Here is an 11,931-nt window from a genome sequence, read left to right on the forward strand (position 1 = left end):
ATGGCGTTGTGTGTCCATATATGTATGTATACCCATATATACATATATATGTATACGTATAGTATAACCGGAAGCCGACTTCCGCTTCCGGTTCCACTTCCGATTCCGCTTCCGTTTCCACTTCCGGTTTGTCCGGAAGTTGTGTCCGTAGCGCGGAATCGAACCAGGGACCCCTCGCTTCCGAACGCGCGGCGCTAACCACTACGCCACGAAGCGCACATAGACACACGCACCACGATGGCAATAAATACCCAACATTAACGAAAGGCCGCGTTTCTAGCGCGTTTCTAACGCGTTTGTGCTAGCGCGTTACGGCCCGTGTAAGAAGCTGGTGTAAGACGCTGTGGCCTCTCCGCCTTACCTTCAACGCGTTTCGAACGCGCTGCCCAAGGCGGTGGCAAGTCAAGTTCAAGTCGAGGAGCGTTTATGAATACGGGGGGTATACTCTCTCAGCAGCCATGTGATGGCGTCGGCAAACGCGGTGCACGTTCCGGCATGTGTAAATGGCTGCGTAAGACGCTGTGGCCGCTCCCCCTTACTAGAGAGTACTGCACGTTTCTAACGCGTTTGTGCTAGCGTCCCCTTAAGCGGGATATCCGATGATTCCCTCCGGAGCTTCGCCCACTCATCATCATTCACCCCGTGGATATGCTGTGATTTTTCTTTATCTGCGCTGCGGCAGCAGTATATTCATGACACACACACAAAAAATTTCCTTTCATGCATTTTCGACAATCAAGTTAGCTAAGAAAAAAAGTATTTTTTGCCCAATATTATACTACAGGTGCGTGTTCTTAGCGTGTTGAGATAAAAGGAACGCACCCCGTGCATCTAGCTCATGTATGCTGCTTTCTTGGTGTACTTAGCTGTAAAATTCACTTCTCAAACATTCTAACTGTACAGCAAAACTGGTACCAGCTGGAGAGTTCAAATTTTTATAGGCTATTGTAACGCGCGTTGTTGAAGGGTGCTTTACCGAAAGTCTTTCGGTAACTGTTTGTAAAAAGTAATATATACCTTTGGTGACACAGCCATAGTTGAAAACGAGCTCTTTTCAGCATTGAAGTGTATGAAGCACAATCGCAGTCCAGGATCCGATGGTTTGACAGTTGAATTTTGTGTGAAGTTTTGGAGACTGTTAGGGACGCCTTTCACATCATTGGTTAACAGGCTGCTCAGTGAAGGGACTTTGTCAGCGTCTCAAAGAGAGGGGCTAATCCCTCTCCTGTGCAAGGATGAGTCGAGAAGCACCGACCTAAGAGCCTGGCGGCCCATCACACTTCTGAACTGCGATTACAAGCTCATAGCAAAGTGTCTGTGTATGCGACTCACTCCAGTTCTCAACACTGTTTTGGGTCCATACCAGGCATGCTGCGTTCAGGGGCGTTCCACTCAGCTTCACGGTTTAGCGGTTAGAGACCTTCTCCTTTGGGCAAATACCAGGAAACTTCCGGGTATTTTCTGCTCCTTTGATCAGGAGAAAGCTTTCGATATCATTAGGCACAGGTACCTTTTTCGGGTTTTGAAGGAGGCCGGCTTTAGCGTGGGTTTTCAGCGTATGGTCCAAGCTTTGTACTCTCGACCGACTTCTGATGTTCTCATACAGGATCGCGTCTCGGAGGCTTTCGTTGTGGGTCGTGGTGTACGGCAGGGAGATCCGCTCTCGCCTGCTCTCTACGTACTCGCAATCGAACCCCTTCTGCAGAGGTTGTCCTGTGACAGTAGAATTGGCAAGTTCCTACTTCCACCAGGTTCCCCTCCAGTTGCACTCTTCGCCTATGCAGACGACTTGTCTATTGTCGTCCCGAACGAGGCATCAGCATGCACCGTCCTGGACGTCATGGACAGTTACTGCAGGGCGAGCGGTGCGAGGTTGAATAATAGGTCGAAAAGTGCAGCCATGTACTTGAACTCCGCTCCGTCCAGCCCGCAGCCCGTTCATGGTCTACCCGTGAAAACGCGGTTGCGCATTCTAGGTTTCCAATTCGATCCAGACGGTCTGTCTTCTGAAAACTGGCAGCAAGCTAAAGAGAAGCTTCAAACCAGGATTCAGGAGTTCAGCGTCTTGTCGTGTCCATTGACAGCTAGAGCGAACATTCTTAGTTCTCTTCTTTTTTTCTTTTCTCACGTATGTAGCATGTGTGTCCCCTGTTCCAACCCGAACCAAGCTGATGTTGGAGAGGGTTCCCTTTCGGTTTCTTTGGAAAGGGACAACTGGTTGTGTAGCTAGGCAGGTGCTTAAGCTGCCCAAGGATAAGGGAGGACTCGGAATTCCCGACTTGGGCATCGTAGCTACTGCACTACACGTCAGGTGGACCCAGGTTGCCCTTAGCTCAGATATGCTCCTGACTCGAAGCTTTACTTCCTTCTTCCTTAGCACTAGACTCCGTCTGTTTTCCCAGAGCACATTCTCTCACTGTGAGCCTCGCTCAGCAACCCCGTCCTCATTCTATGCGATGGCTGCCAATTCATTGGCACGCCTTCGCAAGGTCCATTCCGACATAGATGTAATTTCTACTCCGCTCCAATAACTAGTTGATATCCTTACCCCCGGTCTCTCCCCCCCCCCCCCCCCGCATTGCCAAAGGTATGACCTGTCTTTTCACAGGCCGAGCTGGAAGCTCATTACGGCAAGCTTCCTTGACGCTAGGCGAGCTACATTCATGTACCGCCTGGCGCGAGGCTGTTTGCCGATTAGCTTCCGACCCTTCACAGCCATCCCGGCTCGTGGAGTGTGCCCCTTTTGTGGCGGTCGAGAGGATACAGTTCACATCTTTTCGCAGTGTTTACTTTCTGCTGCTCTCCTCCAACGGATAGCTAGTTTGTTTAGTCTCCCAGGCGTTCCATTTCAGACAGTTCGTTTCCTGCACCCTTTGCCTAGCCAGGCGATCAACCAGTTCGTGCTTCTTCTTGTCGAGTGCTCATACCAAGTTTGGTTAGCAGTTTGGTTAGCACGCTGTGATGCGGTTTTCGGGGGAGGGGCGCCGTGTCTTCACGAAGTGCTTGGAAAAGCACGGAAGGAAGTCTGGTTCCATCTCACCCGGGAGCGGCATCACCTAGGCGAGAAGAAGTTTCTCGAAGTGTGGGCTCGCCCTGCTGTGATTTTTGATGAGTCAGGTGGAAAGCTTTCCATTAAGTTATGATGCATGCTTCTAAGGTCACTCGACTGGACAGCATGCGCCAGTCGATCCACGTGTTTCCGTTCGCCTCAGTGGAACACAGAGTTGGAACCGGTGCTGGCGCAACAGAGTGCGCTGCGCCGCGGACGGCTTCTGTTATCTCCATGGTTGTTTGCCTTGACACCTTTTCCGTCGAGGTAATCCAGGGATCTGATGGGCTCGTGTCCCTGACCACCGACATGGCTGTTTGTGTGAAGCGCGAAATAGCACGGTGTGTGCTGCTTCACAGTGGCCCCCTTGTCCGGGAAGGACCACTGTCCCAAACCAAAGCCCCCCCACCCAGTCAGCCCAGGTAGGGGGGGGGGGGGGGGTGCCGGGGTCAATGTACCGAATGATGCTGGGTTGATGAGTACATGTACGCTCTGGGGCGCGGTACCTACGGTGCCAAGTCCCCTTCCCATCTGACAACGGCACCTTTTCCTTGACAGATAAATGCACTCGTTCGCGACAAAGACCGCTCGTATCTGCCGCAAACAATCGGAAGTTCATCTGCAATATGCGAGATCATCTCAGCTACATTGACAAGGAACCGAAAACGCCGAGCAGCTTTTGAAACAAATCTTGTTCACGTATAGTGCGCAGCACACGGCGCTGCCCACGAAACACACAAGCAGCTATTTGATGTCTAAAAGATGTCTTGAACGGATAATTCAAAAGTCTAATAGCTGTCCTGGTCAAGTACATTTTCTAGCCGTGGACGTCTACAGGTACTTCAGTAAGCCCTGCCAACGTTACGCTAAAAGTTGGCTAATAAACATCTCGACAAAAACAACTTCAAGAATTGTATTAGACGTTCCCAGAATTCCGTAATAATGGCTTTGGAAACATTATGCAGGCTTTTATAAAACATCTTGACAAGAACAAGTTAAGAATTTTATTAGACGTTCCCAGAATTATGTTATAAACTATAACAGAATTCTGGGGACGTCTAACAAAATTCTTAATTAAGCTATAAAAGCCTGCATATTGTTTCCGAAGTCATAACGTATAATGGCTTCAAAAACAATATGCAGGCTTTTATGGCTGTCTTTAAAGCAGCATTTATAGATTGTCATTCTACAGTGACGTGGTAAGCAAAATTATTGGCCACTTCTTCCGCATACCATGCATCCGTATGCTAGCTTCATAGTAAACATGTTTCTATATAAACGAAAAATTAAATTGATGCATTACATTATATTATTTATAATAACTTGCATAAAACTGTTTAACATATATCAAATGTGCAATACACATCCAGAGCAAATGAGCATAACAACATGCAGAAAAAAAATTACCTGACCTTGTGAGAAAGCGGCTTTATATATTGACTAATAAATTAAAGGACATGCAGAATTATTTGTAAAATTTTTAATACAGTAGAAAAGGTGACCACAGAAAATAAGACGTAGCTGCAGTAACCACAGCAATCCAGGTCCCTTCCCTCTTGGATACCGCTGGCTGCCCACAGAAGTTCGCTCTGTAATACAACAGTGAAGAAAAAAGTGAGTAAGCCACACTTGATTTACAATAAAGATGTGCGATTCGGTATTTCAAATAGCAACATATGTGCCGTTGTTTTATCTCGGTCACATTTACTTTATAAATTTAAGCAATACTTTCTCTCAAAATCTTATGCTGTACGATGACGTTCAGAATTATGTTGCAGATATGATATGAAAAAGCTACTGTAGAGTGAAATTAAACTGGCAAATGGTTTGATCCACACACGACTTGCAGTAGGTCATTAGCAGTGATGGTTTGCAAACAAATCTCTTACAAGAGTATGCTACTTTTATTTAAGTAGTGGTGTTGGTGAGTTGTAGCAACAGGTGGGCTTAGCCTGACAATCAAGGCTGGCAATTGCTCGTTCCGAGTGTCTCTTACAATATCCCTGCGGTATTGTACCACATGTTAATAAAACCATTCTCTTCCTAAAGGGACCCTAAACACTTAACTAATCATAGAATGGCCTCACTATATTAAAGGACGTCGTCTCACGAATCTCATGCCGCAAAAAGTTTTCCAATCCTCCAACTATCAGTGAAGTTACCACACCAATGCAAGACTATTTTCCTGCCTGCTAGCGTGCTGGAAGCTACACAGAGGAGAAGCCAAGAGAGCAAAGTCCCGGTATACTACGCAACGCAGCACGCTGCTGCCATCTTAAGGCCGGCCACACGCAGCTAGAATTTCTGTAATCATTCAACCAATTATGTGAAACTCCGGCTTTACCTCCCAGATCACAAAAGAACGTTCTGCTACATACCGTGCATGCAAATATTTTCGAGTCTAAACTTCGCGCCAGCACGGGCCCGCCAAAACAAAAGTGGCGTGCAAGTTGTAGCAGGTAAACGTATACGTACCGTATAAGGAACTGCACCGTATCTGCAGGCGCTGGTCAAGGCTTGAACATGAGCAAAAGACTTGGGAAGAGAAGCATGAGCACTGGCGAGAGAACGCTTGCGAGCATGAGCACGGCCCTTTGAATCGCTCGCGGAAACTTCAGCGCGCCGCCCTGGTGCGGTTCAAGACACGTGGTCCAAGAGCTTCGCTTAAACAGAGCGCACGTTTGCGTGGCCAGATCTGTTGGTGACGATAGCTGGTATCGCAATTCCGGCATCTTCACCGCTTGTTCACACAAAGGGAGAGGAAGGCGCGGCTCTGATAGGGACGCTGAACGGGCGCGCACGTGTGCGCCCGGCCGTTTTCTTTTTCCTAAGCTTTGACTGTCGTGACAGAGTCATCGAGTGAAGAAATCGGAAAGGAATCAAATAACCCCGCAGGCTATTTCTGCTTGTTCACCCAAAGGGGGAAAGCAGTGAAAGGGTATATGATGCGACGTTACGGATTGCATATGGCGCACGGAAGTCGCACGGAATGTAACGCGCTGCGCGTCGGGCACGCGCATTTTATATCTTTTTTCACTTTCACGCGCACGGGCCGTCCGGCAAGCCGAAGATGCCGCCCGAGTCCAAGGACTTCGAGCCGACACCTGAGGCCACTAAAAGCAATGTGCCGGCACTTTAAATAAAGTTTATTTCTTCTTCACGCGCACGCCCAAGCATGTCGCACATTTTCCGACAAAAACATCTAAAAAAATCACAGCATATCCACGAAGTGAATGGTGATGAGTGGGCGAAGCACCGGGGGATCATTCGGGTAAACCACAGCTACGGACGAGAGATAAAGAGAGCGCGCGTCGGGAACGAGAGAGAAAATTACACCATCTTCCCGTAGGGGAACCCTGAGTAGTATGCGAAGCAGCCATGGGGTCGACTCAAGGTAGTTTTATCAGCTGTATAAACTTGGACATGCCGCAGCACCAGCAACGCGAACTGTTGTCGACGCCGTCGGCGTTTTGCCCGCGTTCGCACCGAACGCGCGCAAAGCGGAACCGGAACCGGAAGTGGAACCGGAACGCCATCTAGTGAACACTTCATAAAACTACAGGTGGCTACATACTACTACTACTACTACTACTACTACTACTACTACTACTACTACTACTACTACTACTACTACTACTACAGAGGAGGGAAAGACCCACACCCTAAGGAGCTTCGCCCCTAAAAAGTTCTTCAGTTATACGCTCTCAAGGCGTTCACCAAACTATACTCCGGTGACGCCAGAGGTGGGCTGTTACCACAGCTGAAACACAATAGCATATTTGATTAACCGTACTTCCTGCTACATGTTTCCAACAACATCTGTTTAACGTCTTCGCGTAGACCAACAGTAATTTAAATAACTCTGCATCTGACGAAAATAAAGTTTTCCCTCCTCCTCCTCGCGTAGACCAAGACGTCTATATAGCCGTTTAATTGTAGCCGTTCCGAGAAGTTTTCAAGACGTTTTGTGTTTCGTGGGTGTAGCAAACGACAAGGCGGGGGAAGCTCTCGTTGCGGTCCATGAGCCCGCGCAGTGCTTCCCAGATGGCGTAACCAGGTCCTGGGACTTAACGCATAGTTTCCCACAAAAGCTACCACAGGGAACTCGGGCGCTGGTATCTACGAAAGCTGCAATTATATGGTGGTTTACCCAGCACGGAAATGACGGTTAATACGTGGAATTGCCTAACCTTGTCCATCAGCTGGCTTCGAACGGCTTTTGTCACATTGAAAATTAATAGTGTTCAACACAATATTGCGTTATAAATGCCGCAATCGGCAATTAGTGATGGTGTGCGAGGGAACGTTGCCTTCACGCGCTTAGAAGAATGTGTGATTGCTTGGAAGTTGAGCACGATAAAGCGTAATAAAAATTGGCAGTTTCGCCCGAAGATCGAGGCATTAAAAGCAAAATAGCAAGGCATAGCTTTGCATTGAAGCTCATTTAGAATGCGTTCTAACAACACGTGGGGGCGACATGTTAGCGCGACGCGGCACGCGAGGCAACTGCTGCTGCAGAAACAGCTCCCTGGAAGTTTACTGCAATATTAGATCTGTGCTTGTCTGGTTGAGTTCTGTGTCACCAGGCGGCTGGGCAGTCAGGCCGCTCACGTTTTTGCCTCCGCCTACCCGGCAAAACGCCGATCTAATGACCCAATTTAAACTCGTAGGCAACTTGGGTCACTGGGTCGGCGTAAGAGGCTAGACAGATACATAGGTTCAAAACGCCTGAAGTAGGCAAGTCATGCTAATCGCATTAAAATATATATGCATATATGTTAGCTTTACACAAGACACGTTCACCTTTTAGTTAAAAATAATAATTAGGTCATTCCTTATTACCAAAATTAACCATTCAAATTCAAGAGTACACATGTACTTTACACGCAAGTGTGAGACCAAAAACAATGCACTTCCTGTTCTCGATACGAGATGCCGCTACCATGCGTGGCACCATGCCGCAGAATGTGTTGCTATTAGTGTTTCGTGCGACATGCAAACGTAAAGAAATAAATTCTATGGGTTCAATTAAAAGAAAAAAAAAGCAACATATATGTTGAAGGGTATGGAGATTTCTTTCGAGCAGTGTAATGTAGAGAGAGAGAGAGAGAAGTCATAGGGGAAAGGCAGGGAGGTTAACCAGGCTGAGCCCGGTAGGCTACCCTGCACTGGGGAAGGGGGAGAAGGGATTGAAAGAGGAGAAGGAAGAGAGAAGTTCACAGTTCACACCTTGCACATGTACAGTCAAGCGTTCATAGCTGATTTTCATCACAGGCGGTCATACAGGCTTGTGAACTTCAAAAAACGCAGCAGCGCCTTTGTAGCCCTGTACATAGAAGACGCACGAGGCCACGGGCCCAAGATCTTCTCCTCCGTAAAAGGCCTGTCGTCTAAGTGCCCCAAAGCAGTCCGAAGGGCAATCCTCTCTTCTTCGTATCTAGGACAGTCACATAAGATATGTCTGGTGGTTTCCTCAATACCACATGTGCTGCAGTTGGCACTGTCCGCCATTCCAATTAGGAATGAATAGGAGTTTGTAAAAGAAACTCCTAATCGCAGGCGGCACAGTAAGGTTTCATCATGTCGTTTAAAACCGGGTAAAAGTTGCAATTGCATCTGTGGGTCCATGGCATATAAGCGCGTAGAGAAATTTGATTAATCCAATGCCATATCGGCACATGTCAGCGGATAAAAAAAGTCGAAGTTTCGCGCGAAAGGCGAAGCATCGATTGCGATAGCGAATTAGTGGAAAGCTATACGAAGTAAGGATAGTAGTTTTATCGGCTGCATAAACTTGTAAACATAGGCACACTAAATTAATTAACAAGCGTGGTGTCACGCGCGCACAAGCAAATTTGAACACATATCACCCGACGGCCGCGGGAACTCGCTATCAAGAACGCTGGTATATGAGCAAACGTGGCAGCATCAGCGAGTGAATTGACCTTCGTGCAGCCGCTCGCATCGACGCGAACGAAGCTGCGAAAACACAGCGCAGGGCGGACTCTGCCCCGTCACAGATGGCTTTCAAGATACAGCCTCCCCCCCTCCCTCCCCTCTCACCGGAGACTTGCGGCCTGTCAGGCGCGCGCGGCTGCTCGGTCCCGCCGGAGTAGAACGCGCCCCCGCCCTCCATATCCTGCCCCCGAAGCCTTGCGCGCAACGGAAGACGGCGCACTTCCTTCTCTAGCAAGCACGAGATTGAGCCGTGATCGCCGGCTCACCCTCCCACATACAGCATACGGCGCGCGGCGACGATCTTATCACCCTTGGACTTTACACAGTAACCTCACGGCGACGCCGACGGCAAAAATGCGCCTGTAGTGCCCATATAATTGATATCACAATAAATACACCGAGGATTGCGACGCGCCTTCTAGCCGAATTGAGAACCAAAATGGTGGTCCGCCAATTTCGATGGTAAATAGCGGCAGTACTTTTGGAGACGCCAACACCTTAAAACAGCGCTGGAGCGCGTGTGCGTATGAATTAAGGCTCCCTAAAAAAGAAGCGTGAGAGAGCATCCCTGCTGTATACACGCCTCGTGCACGAGCGCGTTTCGGCGGTTGCACATACGGTGCGTCGATACATCGCTTCAATGCTAATCGCGGTAACGCCGACATCCATTACAAGGTGGGCTCATGCCGGAATTTTTCGCTTTGTTAAAGGAATTATGCGCTTCAAGGCACATATCTGTTGCAGCGGGGATATTTAGGCATACAGGGCCGTTAACCAGCACATCTATAGCGGTATTATATGAGGCTGTATACATATAAGCCGATTGGTCGTACGTGCGCCGTCTCCAGCAGCGCGAGCGCCAAGTCGGCTGTCATCCTCCTCTCCCGCCACCGGTGCCTTCTCTCCCGCTGCCACCACAGGGGGAAAGGGCGGCGGGAAAAGAGGAAGGCTGTCATTCCCGATCGCTCCACTACACAGCACCTAAACATCGGAGGCGCGCGCGTGGAGGCCCCCTACCCTAATCTAAACCTTCAGACGCCCCAAAGCGCTCTCGCGCGGCTCCACGTATACGTCCCAAAGAGCTATCTAGCTTGGCGATCCGGCTGCGAGCGCACCGCGAAACTCGGGTGCACAAGAGAGCACGCGCTGTTTCCATCGGCGGTCGTAGTCCGACCACCGTGAAAACGGTCGAAGGACCAAAAGAAAGCCATTAAGTTTATTATTTTAGAACACTATGGCTCTGGCTGCAATTAGGGCGCAATTGGCACTTGTCACTTCTTATTATTTTTTAAAGATTTAGAGAGTTTGGACCCAAGCTGACGCGTCACGTCGGAAACGTGTCAGTATACTCTTTTAAAAGGACACTAAAGAGCAGTCCTTAAATAGTTTAGAATTGTGCATTGTTCTTTCAAGACTGTGCTCACATTTATTAGAAAAGGGTTCGATTTGGGATCTGGGATCCGCATCAAGCATATCTCGCAAAGCCCTTCAGGCAGTTCAAATCGCGCCACCAGGTATATTCATTCTACATACTCCTACGACGTCAGCATTTCATACTTCAAAAAGAACCTTCCTTATCGCTTCTATCCTTTCGTCGCCGCATTGCCACCCTCTCCCTCTTCCATAGGTTCTACTATTCGACGCTTAATCGTCCACCATACATAGTCCCCCCATCACGCCGGTCACAACGCATTGGCCATCCCCTGCAGGTAGCACAACCAAACTCACGCACAAATACATTTTCAGCCCCGTTTTTCTACCGAGCATCTAAAGACTGGAATGCCCTTCCTCATCAAGTCGCTGCGGTCACCTGTTCATCACAATTCGTTCAAGATGTAACAACGTTTTTAACTAATGAATTGAAAGCATTGTAACACTTGTTTGTATATGGTTGTACTCCCACCCCTTATGTAATACCCCTACTACGGGGTCTTTAAGGAAATAAAATGAAACAAAAAGGGTTCATTACAACGGAATCGGAGAAAGTGAAGGCCCCAAGTTTTCTTGCTTTTTTTTTTCAATTTCGCGCTATAAAGCCGTGCAGCGCCGGTACGTCATCGTTACGTCACTAACTTTGAGCTGTTCGTCACGAGTTTGGGACCACCTTTCAAGCTTAACTTAGTGTTCGTGTTTATTGTCCATTAAAACAAGCAAGCCAAGTCGAAATCTGCTCCGTGGATACCAAGGAACACCATTTATTGTTTCCCGTTGTACAGTATGGTCCGCTGTTAAAGGGAACACACAGTATTTCTCCACAACTGTAATGTGACATAACGGCATGCCACCTACATTTCAATGCAAAGATGTCAGCTAGCCTAATACACACTCAGCCTTTCATTTTTTTTCTCTATCAGTGTAAAGTATGTGTTTCAGTTATATAGCCTTTTTTCCCAAGCTGGGTGCTCTCTCTAAGAATGGACTGTACTGTACGTTAGTCGCTGAAGAATGCATGAGCAAATACATCCACATCTAACTCAAAAGAGAGTTCATACAGTTGCGCCGAACAGTTACGTTCTCATATTCCCTCATCTCAATTAAAAACCGGTACCACGTAATTTCAAATACACGTTCAAGAATATTTTAACAGCGGAGCTGTTTAAGCTCATGGTTAGGCAGCGTAGTGCGAACAAAAACTGTGGGCCGATCCTGGAGGTAGTACAGAAAGGGTCCAAGCGCAATGGCACATATATATACCCCTGTGAACTAGCGAAGCTCTTTAAGTTCTAGGATGGTCCGGCGAGTGTAACCCCAAAACCGCCGGCTGGCGATGACGTCACCATGCGTCGCCTAGCAACGCTACGCCCCAGCTGCACCGACCGCGCCGAGCCTCATCACAGCTGCGTGAGCCATGACGTCATCGCACACGCCGCATCGCTTCGCCTTAGCTTTGCCGAGTCATGAAGTCACCGCGCCTTTCGGAGTGG

Source organism: Dermacentor silvarum, chromosome 5, assembly GCF_013339745.2.
Source record: "Dermacentor silvarum isolate Dsil-2018 chromosome 5, BIME_Dsil_1.4, whole genome shotgun sequence".
Classification (NCBI taxonomy): Eukaryota; Metazoa; Arthropoda; class Arachnida; order Ixodida; family Ixodidae; genus Dermacentor; species Dermacentor silvarum.